At 34.0% G+C, this 14,117-nt stretch overlaps 1 protein-coding gene and 1 long non-coding RNA gene across 3 annotated transcripts in view; both read right to left on the bottom strand.

Annotated features, from left to right (window-relative positions):
* Positions 1-14,117, bottom strand: part of rxfp1 (relaxin family peptide receptor 1) — a 77,884-nt gene that overhangs the window by 45,439 nt on the left and 18,328 nt on the right. Inside the window, exon 1 of one of the 2 annotated variants that reach the window (XM_058798930.1) lies at positions 4,881-4,899. The exons of the other annotated variant lie outside the window; for it this stretch is intronic. The gene's annotated coding sequence lies outside the window, so the exon portion shown is untranslated. Of the gene's footprint in view, positions 1-4,880; positions 4,900-14,117 lie in introns of those variants that run through there. 2 annotated transcript variants of the gene reach the window in all.
* Positions 4,065-6,949, bottom strand: LOC131553946 (uncharacterized). The gene is made up of 3 exons (XR_009274297.1): positions 6,858-6,949; positions 5,265-5,353; positions 4,065-5,093 (listed from the first exon to the last, which is right to left on the bottom strand). It is a non-coding gene; the product is annotated as an uncharacterized LOC131553946 (long non-coding RNA).

Below are 14,117 nucleotides of genomic sequence, written 5' to 3' on the forward strand. Positions count from 1 at the left end.
TGGAAACAAAGACGCCAAAATGCAATCACGCGCATATGAGCTAATCTAATAATACTTCTTATGAGATTGATTTCACTATAATTGCTATTAGTATTATAAACAGTGCAAAATACTTATTTATTTGTTAAAAAGTGTTGGCCTTTGTAAAATACGGGACAAATCGCGTCCCGTATTGATTAGATACGGGACGCATCATTTTACCTTTAAATACGGGACGATTCCGTATTTTAAGGGACAGGTGGCAACCCTACACAAAATGCAATCTACTGTATAAATTAGCCTTTGCATGACAAATTGTATTCTAGAAAAGTGTGTTTAAAATATCAATAAACTGTCATTTCCACCACAGAATGAGTGGAGATTTGATGCGATGGAAATGACATGTTCATGATGCTTCAAAAACAAAATGACAGAATTCTCCTAAGATGCATTTCTACCCACAGTTGTTAATTATTAGCTGATAAATGGAACAAACTGTGATCAGATTTAACTGGACTTTAATTCTTAAAAGTCCACAGGACCAAATGTGACCATTTACTGCATTTTTGCAGTACAACAAATAAAAATGGACTCTTCCAGGTCTACAGGATAATAGAACTAAACCCAAACCATATTCACAAGGTTGTAGGGACAATTATAGAGATGTTGTCTTATAAAAGCTCTCATATAATAAAAATAGTGTTCCTTATACCGTATTGTCCCGAATATAAGACGACCCTGATTATAAGACGACCCCCCTTTTTCCAGATGTACCTTTTGGAAAAAGGCTTTTTGAAAACCAAATCTTGTTTTTTTCTCTCTCTGTAAAACACATTTTTTCTTAAATTATTTTCAAATTGCATATTTTTCCTATTTTAATTTTTGTTTTGAAAGTATGGTAAATACTGGTAAAATGTACCAACAATGACATTGAAAAATATACACTTTTTGATATACCATTGAAATAACAGGTAGCCCATCTGAATTATATAACATTTAGGCTATCCATCTCATAATAGCCTACCAAACTTTTATTAACAGTAGAAGTGAAATCTTATCGTAGTCTTCATATCTGGGTACTGTCTTATGTTTTAAAATCACTTACAGAGGAAGTTTGTTCCCATCAGGCTAACATGACAGTCACGACTCACCGCTGTAAGCTTTTCTTTTTCTTTTGTTTTCACTCGCGATCTTTACAACACACATTGACTTGGTCGGTGTCGTGTCATAGCTGTGTGGGCGGAGTCAGCGTGGGGGAAAACGAACGTTTCCCCCTCATTGGAAAAGCATGGTGTTGACCCAGAATGGTGTACATAAAATCATTTCTGCTGCTCGACAGAGCACGATACATCGAAAAACTGAGCCAGACAGTCGGACTGTCCGTACGGTATCTGTGACTGGACAAATGACCCAACGAAATGGCCAGAGGTGTCGTTTCCCAATACTTTTTGTTACCTTATTGAGTCTCCAGGCAAGAGACAGCTTCCCAGACAGCAACATAGTGTTGGCCCAGATCCGGTCCACATCTGGCCCATGTGAAATCCATACGGGCCAGATGTGGGCCGGATCTGGGCTGACACTGCTTGCTGTCTGGGTTACTTCAAGCCTATACGTGACGGCTTGTGAAAGTAAACATTAGTCGTTTTGTTTTGCTTAATCTTAATAAAGTGATAAAGACTAGAGTAAAAGCCTGTCATACTTTTTTATTTATATATTAAAAATAATTTTAACATTGACAACATATAGGTAACATTAATGGTCTACTGAAATGCTTTGAAATGCACAGCATTATGTGGTGTGTGCTAAACGTATAGCCTAATCATTTTCACAAATACACGCCGTAAAATAAAAAGATATAAAATAACATGAAAATATCCCTTATGAAAATTAACCATGGTTACAACCAAAAAAACATGTTTATTATAGGTAAACCATGGTAAAAACAAATTAAACATGTTTTTCTACACTAACCATAGTTTAACCATGGTATTTGTAGTAAAACTGTGGTTATAAGCTCAAAAACACCCAAAAAACACGGTTAGCCTAGCCTACATTTACTATAGTAATACCATTGTTAATTTTTGTAAGGGATTGTATATAATAATATGAAATAAATGTTTTAATATGACATTTACATCACAAAATATCAGGGAGTGACATTTATTTGATGTGAAGGAGGGTTGCTGTAAAGCCCCATCAGAATTGGACGGGGCTAATGACAGGTCATTGAAGTTGTGTAGTCTATCTGGAGTGCATATAAATATGAATAGTAAGCTTGATATGTTTCATACATTGTATATCCATAATAACTGCTGTCGGAGATCTGATGTTGTGCGCTACCCGCTCAGATGTGCTACCTCTGTCAGTTTATTCGGCAGTATATAAATCTTCAGATCGGGTTTTTATTTTTATTTTTTACTTATTAGAGGTACAGAACGCCACACAGCAACTTTTCAGCATTGCACCAAGCAAAAATCAATCGATATCATAACAAAAAGTAAAGATCAAGCGTCTAACAAGGTCTCCGTACATTAATTCGAACGGTTTGTTTTCCCCCACAGCGTGAATGGATATGACGTTTTTGTGGGCGTTCCCAGCGATGCCGACCAAGTCAATTACATTACATATTTCACATAGTTGTGGGTGTATTACTGACATGTCAAAGTCTAGACCCTGAATATAAGATGACCGCATTTTTTCAGATGTACAGTATTTCCAAGAAAAAAAACATCGTCTTATATTCGGGTCAATACGGTATGTTACCAAAATTGAAATCAGCCTGACAAAGAAAACTGATTTCCTAAAAATAATTCAGCTCAGTAATTCTAACTCAGCAGTGCTCTTTCTGTTCTGTTTGAATATTAAGTTTAACCAAGATAATGTCTTCTGGGGTCATTAATGATAAACATATTTCATTTTACTTCGTGTTTAAGGATAAAGGACTTCTGTGATGCTGAAACATCAACACTTGGCTTGCATAGCTCATTATCCATCAATTTTCTATGGCGTTCCTTTCGTGTCATGCAGGTAATTGATTATTCATGGGTGAAATGCAAATGTTAATTAAACATCTAAGCTGTACTACAAAGACCTCAAACAGTCTTTGTAAATAAACTTTTCAAAGAAAGTGAACAATGTCAGGCAGCACTTTTGGCTGACTTGTAAGTATTTATGTATATATATATATATATATATATATATACACACACACACACATAACACTTTTGGCTGACTTGTATGGCTTGTATGTGAGCACACAGCAAAAGTGGCTTATAGACAACTCTGTGAATGTCCTTGGGCTTGAATGGGCCTGGGCTTGAACCCAATCATATATTTCTGGAGAAACCTGAACATGTGCATCTGCCCCCATCCAACCTGACAGAGCTTGAGAGGTGACGATAATTGCCAAATGCTGATGTGCAAAGCTTGTCGCATCATACTCAAAAAAATTATTTAGCTGTAAAGGTGCTTCAGCTAAGTACTGAGTTAAGGGTTTAAATACTTAGGCAATGTACTTATTTATTTTTATTTTTTATATATACTGTATATAAATTTACCTCCCCAACTCAAAATTTTCTAGTGACTGATTACATCTAAATTTTTCCATTGGCCCAATTGAATTTTTTCAATTATGGCAACAGTCTGTTAACATTGGCTCAATGAGAAATAATATGTTGAGCCAACTGGAAAAACATTAAATCTACCAAACCATGTTATTGGCCCAATTAAATATTTTAAATAGTAGTAGCATACATGTTTTGTTTTACCTAATCTAAAAATGTATATTGGCAATTTTATATTGCTAAATTAACCTTACTGAATTGTTTATTCCCCGTTGTCCCAAAATAAAATGATTAAAAAAACAAATTTAATCATGATACACTGAACATGGACACATTTGAAAACATTTTTAATAAAATCTACAACAATATTGTAATACCTTACAATGATAAATACTTAATAAATAATATTCTACACAGTAAACCTTACAAAATCATGCATTTTAATTCTCATAAGATACACAAAGCTGATGAATTGCACTTTAAACATTAATACATTCACAAACATGCAAAAATATCAAAAACACCATCAAATGTAATAATTTATTTGAGGTTACTTCAACCAGTGTTTAGTGTAATGTCTCCTGAATATTAGCATTCTCACAAAAGGTACTCTGAGCTCATGAAACTTACACTTCAAATGTTTGCCAAAAAATAAAATAAAATAAATAAATAATCTCATAAGAGGTACCTAAAAAAAATGAAAATTCTGTCATGAATTACCCTCATGTCATTCCACATCTGTAAGACTTTTGTTCATCTTCAGAACACAAATGAAGATATTTTTTGATGAGATCTGAGAGCTTTCCGTCCCTCCATAGAAAGCTACGCAGCTTACACATTCAAGGTCCAGAACAGTAGGAAAGACATCACTAGAGTAATCAATGTGACTCCAGTGGTTTAAACCTCAATTTTAGGAACCAATGCGAGTGCTTTGTTTGCACAAAAATAAATAAATAAATGAATAACCACCTTATTTACTAAAACATCGATCTGCAACCCAATAGGGGAAGCACCACCACATTTTGGATATTATTTTGTAAATAAAGTAGTAAATTGTTTTTTGTTTTTTTCTGCAAACAAAACTCTTGCGTTGCTTCATAAAATTTAGGTTAAACCACTGGACTCACCGAATACTTTAATAATGTCTTTCCTACTGTTCTGGAACTTGAATGTGTAAGTTGCATAGCTTCCTATGGAGGGTCAGAGAGCTCTTGGATTTATCAAAAATATCTTACTTATATATTTTACTTAGTTCTGAAGATGACTGAAGGTCTTACGGGATTGGGTATGACATGAGGGTGAGTAATTAATGACAATTTCAATTTTTGGTGAACTAACCTTTTACTGTAAATCCTTGTTATACTCCATGTTGAGTGCACACAATAATCCAAAGAGTACAATAAATACATTTACAAAGTCTCCTAAGTTGTGAATCACCACCCCCTCTTCCAGGACAACGGAGACATTTAGCACACTTGACAGGGCTCTTGAAGTGCAACTGCTGATGTTTACTATTCCAATTTTCATTGCAGTTGTGGTTCTCCAATGGCTCTGTAAACAAATATAAAATAGCAATGTCAATATAAGTCTACATATAACTTCAATAACTTATGCAGCCTGCATTACACAAAGCCACGTCACACAAATTACATCTAAGAGCTCATAGTATTTGACACTAATATGGAATTAACATATTCAATAAGAACTGAGTTAAATACTCACTGTGATATTCATAGTGGTTCCTTTTTTACACTTCTGACTCCTGACTAAATGGTGCCTCGTAAGCTCAGACCTAGCAATGGTGGGTTACACTGAGGGGAACAAAAAAAATTGTTACAGCAGAAACGTTTTCCTTGTGTCTCATACATTTAATATAATAATCATAATGTGAAATACAAATATATTAGTTCAATAAATAGTAACTTTAGGTAACCGAGAGATAGAGGTGTGCGATATTGACAAAAATTATATCAGAATATTTTCTGGGATTTTATCGATAACAATAATTAGACGGACGATATTTTGCTGAGTGTGTTTTTGTGCTGACATTTTAAGGACTGCCGTGGACTCCTAAAGTTTTGATATTCTGCATATTCTGTGTGGTGGTCAGTTCACAGCAGTCATAGAAATTAATATTTTCCAATACATTTAAATTGAGTTTTACCGGCTTTTATGGGCATTTTTACCTTCATAAAGCCATTTTTCTAAAAATGTGCATCATCGTTTGAGTCAAATTCTTACATTTTAGTAGTCAATTAGAATAAGACATTTGGGCTGTTACCAAGCAAATGAAATCAGTATCAACAAAATGCATCTTTTGCAATGCAGAGGAAACACATAAGCTGCATCTGAAGTGGCATTTAGAAACATTTACAAACAGTTTAATGCAGGACATCAACCATTTAAGCTACAGTTACAACTGCATAAATAATATTTTGATATTTTAAACATTAAAACATTGAATACTGATATTTAGAATTATTTAAAAAATGAAAAGATACTTTAAATGTGAAATTAAAACCGCCAGTAGGTGGCAGTCACTGTTAATAAGTGAGTCATTGCGATTGAACTGAATAATTTAAACGGTTGATTCATTCAGGAACGGAACACCTACATGTTGGTATGCAAATTGTAATTATTTTTGTTGGCAAAATAGAGCAAAAACAGCCAATATTGTGTCTAAAACGTAAGTCCCTTAATTGAACCGCTGTAAAAAATCATTTTCACATTTGTAATCATGTTGCTTTGTGGAAGAAAAAACGTCACTCTTCATGTGATATTGATTAACCATTTGAAATGATGTAAATATGTACATTTTCTGCCCCCATATCTTGAATTTTTTGATCATTCTAAATGCATTTTAATAATAGACTGAATCATGCAGTAAAAGACACTCTAATGCGCACTAGTCTAACCTTCATTACATAATGTATGCGTGCACTCTGTAGGTGTGTTTTGTTTGGTTTTTGCGAAGTAACGTTACTCATAATGTCAAACCCCACATCGTTAAAACAGCAATTACGATATTATCGCAGACGACAACGTATAGCCTATCGCACACCTCTACCGAGAGATCAGTATGAGCTAAAATAGGTTATTATAACGCCAACATGACAAGAGTACAGGCACCGTTATTCTGCAAAATACAGTGTAATTTATATAAAATGTTTTGTGTCCTAAAGTAAAAATAATGTAAATTATCTTAATAATGTAAGTTAATGTAATACCCACGTTTTTCATTTTTATGTTGAAATCAACATAAAGACCTCTGTTTAACTTAAACATGACTTAATAAAGACAAAGTTCAGTACTCACAACCATAACTTTAATGATGGAAAATCCGTCTGGAAATGATGTTTGTAGCTCCTCAGCATCAGCTCCGCTCTCGCGCGCACAGACATTTGAATTCACTACACCAACGGTTTCTCTCGGGCGCATGCGTACACGTGTTTTTTGGTGCAAGGCTTGTTGGGCCAACACAGATTTTTCACTTCTGCTTCATAGATTGGCTGAGCAGCACAATTTAATATGTTTGGTGAATATATATATTTTATTTTAACTTCAGACCTTTAGATAAAATTAGTACAATGTATTTTTTTGTTTGGGGGTAATTTTTGGGAAGCAATTTGTTGAGTTAATGTTTATTTTTCAGTTTCCACAATTTTTCAAAATGTACATTTTTTTACAGTGTACAAAGTTGTGACAGTTCTGTTTTTGCTTTGCCATTATGGTATATGGAGTGTAGATTGATGTGGAAAAGAAGTCATTTAAAGCAGTTTAACATAAGGCTGCGACATAACAAAACATGAAAAAAAAAAAATATATATATATATATATATATATATATATATATATATATATATATATATATATATATATATATAGTATCATGTATTCTTGATATTACAACAACAGATGTTTTTATTTATTTACATCATACCACAATTTCAATCTAGGGATGTTCATAGTAAATCAATTTCTCATTTAAACTGAAATGCCAAAATGGCAGGGCTGATGTCTTTCATAAACTATAATGGGAAAAAAGTGAATACCATTCAAACATTCATAAACAACGAAAGACACCTGGCATCCTAAAGAAATAATGACAGCAATTTACAGGAAATTAAAAAAAAACAAACAAAAAAAACAAAACAGATATATTCAAATTTTGTTACCAAGACAAAAAAAGTAGGCCATATTCAAATGGAATAAACTCTTGACTGGCATCTCAATTAATTATTGTTCTCATGAATTATCTTGATTGCAAACAGGCTACGAAAGGATATTGTGTCTGTAAACATTTCAGTCTTATCTAGACACCCTAAATCATCTGCCCTCAATTAAGGTTTAGTCTTGCATTCTGCAAAACAAACATTTATTCCCCTTTGGATTATTATGTTTTACTGTCAATTAAATTTAAGGAACTTAAATTATTAATAATTTAAATGCACTTCCTATTAGAATAATAAAGGGACAGTTCACTCAAAAAGGAAAATTCTGCCTTTGTCATTCCAAACATGCTGCTTGCTGCTATTTTTCTATAAAAAGCTCAAAAGGGAAAGTATTTGAAAATATATGGAATGATTTGGAACATTATGACAGAGAATAAATATGGAAAAATTCAAAATTTTTGGTAAACGAGGTAAAAGAGACCATTTTGGGTCCTTTTATTTGGGGGCAAGGTACTATGAAAAACCATTAGTAAACCCTTACAACTCAGAATCTTTTCCTCCATACCACTGGATGAATTCAGGTTCTCCTTTAACACTCTACTACACACAACACGAGTGAACAGCATTGCAATGAGTTTAACCTCTTAACTGTCACCGTCCACCCTGTGGGACGCCTACGTTTACTTCACTATTTTACAATTAAATCCTAATCTAATCATGACAAACTATATATCGTTGGAAAGGTCTAAGACTCCTAAATAAGTATTTTACCACTTTTTTTGTAAAAAAATTATGTAGGAAAAGTAATAGATTAATTTATGACAAGAGTGCACCTGAAAAATCTACATCATAACAGGAGTTCTGACCTTTGTCACAGAAAGTCTTCTTATTTGCCTTTTTCTCTATCACGCTTTAGAAATCATAAGAAATTATATATCAGTTGAAAACTTAAAATCTCAAAATTCATCCTTTGAAACCCATTTTAAAATCAGACATTGCATTACCATGGAAATGGTACATCAAAATCACGTTGGAAAATGTTTTCATTCATGAATTACAAAAAAATAAGTTTGGATAGTGCACTATCATGTCTGTGTTCAAAACCGTGAGTGACAGTTAAGGGGTTAAATCCATCATTGACAGGTAATGTTGCTATTTTTGTCCCAGCAAGGCTCTGACAGGTAATTTTTTTCCCCATTGAGCCTTGTGTCACAATTAAAGGAGCTCACACTCTTGGTTATATTGAGCAGCACTGAGGCAGCCATTAGTAAAGACACCATATAATCTTTGCTTACATGGAAAGAGGAAACCCATCTGATCCTTCACTGTAAAAAATTGCAAGAGGTTTCAACTAATTATTATTTAGTAACAAGTTCCACAGAAATGTTATGTTCAGTCAATTTCTGACTTCAAAGTGTTATCTGAGTTGTTATTTTTTACTTGCAACCTTTAGTGAACTATGTTTTAATTGGTCAAACATTTAGAAGACTACAGCAAGTCAATTACTTAATTAATTTTATTAATAATTATTAATTAATTTTAATGTCAATTAAAATTTAACCATTTACACTATGTGTTTTATATGTTACCTCAACTATGATTTAGTATTTGGGCATCATAAGAAATTGCTGGGGAACTACATAAACACATATTTTTATAGTTTAAAAAAATTATAAAAAATGATTAACTGGTGTTTATCAATCACTAAAAACACACTTTACAACACATAATAGCCTTTATTTAATAACAATATCCGTTTATAACATTTTTCATACAAACTAAACATGCAGGAATGAAGAAAAAAGTCACCTACATCTTTGATGGCCTAAGGGTCAGTAAATTAACAGCAAATTTTCATTTTTGGGTGAACTATCCCTTTAAATGTGTAATACAACTGCAAAATTCAGTTTAAACTTTGTTTAATGAACTAAGAAAAAACTAAACAAGCTAAACAAAATGTTAGCAAATAAACATTTACAAATATTATTACTGTTCACAAGTTCCAAGTCAAACAGGAAAATAGTTTGTCAATAATGCAAGAGGACAATAACAAGTAATTATTCCAGTTAAAGTCAGTTCATTGGTGATTCAGTGTTGACATCATCCAGTTCAGCTCTCTTCCAACAGTGTCTGTGCAATCAGCCAAGCGTCCCCAAATAAGCAAGCCAAAGGCGACAGCGGCAAGGACCCAAAACTCCATCGGTGACAGAGATTGAGTAGAAAACCATGGGAGCAACCAGTCTCAGTCGGGGGGCAGTTCTCCTCTGGCCAGACGAAACCAGCATGGTGTGGTTTAATTCTAGGCTGCAACACAGGTCAGATTGAGCAGAGGACTTGTCTGGTTCTCGTGGTCTTGTCCCGATGGCTGACGGGGTCTTCGGAGTGGATCTCTCTCTGGAGCTCATCTAGCTGACGTGGTCTCTGCTGACATTCAGGGCTGTTAGAGGTCGTCTCTAGGTGCTGATCCACCATCTGATCTGGATACGGACTGGATCTGGGTGACTGCAGTGACCATCTGATCTGGATACGGACTGGATCTGGGTGACTGCAGTGACCATCTGATCTGGATACGTACTGGATCTGAGTGACTGCAGTGACCATCTGATCTGGATACGTACTGGGTGGCAATATTCACATCGGAATAAGAATGAAACAGACTAATATTAGCGTAGATGCCACTGAGAACAGTAAAGCACATTATAATTGTAGGAAAAACTCAAAACATTTACACACATTACCTGGAATGAAAACAATAAACTCCTATTCTTGAAAGTACACACACAGTATGTAGTTGCAGTGGAGTGGTCTGGTCACGTGCCAGTGTTTGGTGCCTTGGAAGAACTGACTGGGTAGCATCTGAAATCTTGCAACGATGACAAAGTACCAATGAAACCTTTGGCCACACCCTGATGGAGAAAGAAAAGTACATTTTAAGTAAAAAAAATGAAATGATGCCTTTTAAATCATTTACAGTGTATCAATATCAGTTAATTAAATATTTGATGAAACAGAAGTAGCAACCTTTTTTTTTTTTGGCACAAATCCATTCCACAATCCACAACAGGGAGCATTGATGTTGACTGGATTTGTAATCTAACATGTACATTTCATATTATAGGGCTAAGTTACCTCAAACAGCAGAGATGGAAACTCGAGTCTGCGAGTTGGACTCGAGTCGCACTTAAGTTACATAAATAAAGACTTGGGTCTTGACTTGGACTTGTGAACAGCTGACTCGAGACTTGAATTTAACAAAACTAAAGTCAGACCATTTTGTTTTTGCTTCAAATTTCGAAATTATACAATCCAATTTATATTAAAAACTGCTCATGCTGCATGTATGCAGCCTCTTTGTTTGGATTGTGTTCTTTAAAATACAGTGGTCGCTTCTAATTTTAAATTGAAAAAGAGCACTGACACAGGGGTTTGTTTTAAAATTTCAATTTAGTTTTGTTGTTTGACAAATTTCAGTTTTACAAAGAAATGTGCAGCATTTTGTCTGACAATAAATTGACACCTTTTCATTTCTAATTTGTCAAACTTTGTTAAAGTTTTTTTCTGAGAAAATCATATTGTGAAATCAGTATTTCAAAATGGATTTAGCCTCAATTACTAGCTGAAAGAACTGTTGCTAATAAATAGAACAAAGACTTGGACTCCAACTCAAAGACTTGAAACTTGACTTGGACTTTTACCTCAGGGACTTGTGAACATGTCTGTCAAATAGCATAAAAATAATATCAAAATATAACGGTCCTGCCTGTTGTTGATAAATGGTGACGTTTTACAAATTGATTGATCAGTTGTCCCAGTGTTTACTGAGCCAAAGTCTTTCCCTGTGCAGGGACTCGTGTGCACTAGTGATTCACTACCTAGGGAACTGACTGAGAGGCTTTGTGAACGGCCGTGTGAAACGATTCAGTTGTTCATTTTCATTCAGAATGACTAACTTCTCTTCCAAATCGCCTTCACGAGACCAAAAACGCAGTGAAAAAGCAACATTTCACCGTGGCTTGTTGTTAGTCACGTTTAATGTCGTCTTTTACTTCACAGGACAATTGCAAAAGTTTACACACGCAAGAACCCATTCAACACGCCCATGTTAACTTCAAATGAGCGCATTACTGTGGCTAAAGTTAGATGTATTAAGCATAATGGCTTATAAAAGAAAGCCCATGTGATCTCTTCATATCTTTTCACGTCACGGAAACACACAAATATCATACAACACGCCAAAATTAGCTAAAATTCATAATAGTAACACAGCTTTTAATATTAAGTGTTTTATGGATTAAACAAGGTGAAAGACCACATTCCCTTCACTGAAATTTCCCTTAGACATATCATACAACGCTTATTCGATGTTTTTATATATGATGGACGTTTGTGTATAAATATACGTTTTAAATAAAACATTTACACCTTTTAAATATACGTTTTGATAAATTCAGTCTAAAGTTAAGTAAGTTACAAATATTTCTTCAGTGCCACTTAATGTATCTGACGCCCGAACTTGACATACATTGTTATACCCACTGTTATACCCCACTTCGGATATACAACTCATAACACATTTATAAATGTCCACTCAAAAAAATACAGTATTTTGCATGATTTTCTGTTAAATTTAGTCTAAATAGTGTATTTAGTGGGACTTACCTGATGCGTGAACTTGACAAGATGGTGGCGCTGTTTCTCCCGCGAAGTCACTCAGGCTTGTGCATGTGTGGAATGATCTCAGTGTTAGCTGGATTTGTTTTCATTAGTTCAGTCAAACATTGGCATTCTGAATGTTGACTGGATTTGAAAATAACCATTCATTTAATGTTTTTAAAATAAATATGTGCAGACTTAATATAATACGTCTTCTCAACTAAGCTCAAGCAATAAAATTAGTTCAACTTAAATATTTTTGCCCTTCCAACATTTTGTTACTTGGATTTTTTACAGTGTTTAACCTCTGCATTGATTTTACATGCGCAGGGACTGTACAGTTTTATTACTCTATTGTGTTTTGACCGACAGCTTACCCCATAAAACATAATGATCCCCAATTTATGATTGGCTCAGCCAATCCAAAGAAAGGCTTTTCACTACTAATACAGACAGTTCAACGTATTACTAACTTTTAACAACATAACATGACTGTTGTGTCATATTGTCATCCTTAATAAGTGAACAATCATATTTCAATGCTTTTTTTGATAAGTGGACAATAGCAATTTTGTGGCTTTTTGGTGATAACATTCTGACAAATTATCACTGACAGCATGTAAAAAAACTGCAATGAAGATGCTTAAGACTTTGCAAAACATAAAACTATGTAGGTGTTTCATTTTTATTTTTAATCTAAGCATCACTGCACTGCATCCTCTATGCGTCATTGCTGGTCTTTTCAAGCTCTGCAACAGAAATGTAAAATGACAAGGAAGATTCAGTGCTGAGATAATATCTCCTCCCTGTGTAACATTAAGATTAATGGCCTTGTTTATGCGGCTGGTCCATGACAAATTGAAAGAATTTTTTTTTACAAAAAATACAGGTAATGACGACTGAGATGACCACTGCATTCTAGGTAATGCAGAACATAGTTTGAATCACTAAATGCTAACAAATGAATAGTCAGCAATCTATGGAAGTGCAGTTAGGGGCTTAGAAATATTGTAGAAACGTGTAGTCTAAATCAAAAGAAATAGAACATGAGAAATGGTGTAATATTTCACTTTTTTTTTTTTTTAACGCTTTTAACCTTGGGTAAAGGTATGTTTCATGCTTGTAAACTAAATTTTCATTTTGTGGTGAACTATCCCTTTAACTGTACCAAGTGTAAAACTAAAAACTACAATCAATCAATCAATCAATCAATAAAAATGACAAAATAAAATTAATTACTATAAAAATACTATTCTAAAACTTAGTGAGCTGTCCACTGCATGTATAAGTAAACAATTATATTAATACACAAATATTGCATATATGTGGTATATATAGTGCATATATGGTGTTTTACTGCAACAAAAAACACCTTTATACAGCTTTCAGCCTTTATACAGTACATGTAGCATCTCTATCTCTAAGAAATCTATTTGGCTTATTGAAAGAATAATCTGTCTGGCTAGCCATTACCTTGAAGATTAAATCAATGAAACTCAAGATGAGTTTCTTTATTCAGGCTATTTCGTCAATGGTGTGATATACTGTTATTGTCATACTGTGTCACTATGATATGACTAATTCATTCAGCTGGGCATACTGTAAATATCAGAGTTCACAAGCCAACCATTTCATAACATAAGGCTATTTTGGAAGAGAAGCACATAACTCTGGGGCTTCAAATTCTAAGAAAAAACATGAGCACGTCACTGCATTAACAGTCAAGCACTGTCGAGCACGTGTCACAGCA

The sequence above is a fragment of the Onychostoma macrolepis genome, chromosome 14, assembly GCF_012432095.1.
Source record: "Onychostoma macrolepis isolate SWU-2019 chromosome 14, ASM1243209v1, whole genome shotgun sequence".
NCBI lineage: Eukaryota > Metazoa > Chordata > Actinopteri > Cypriniformes > Cyprinidae > Onychostoma > Onychostoma macrolepis.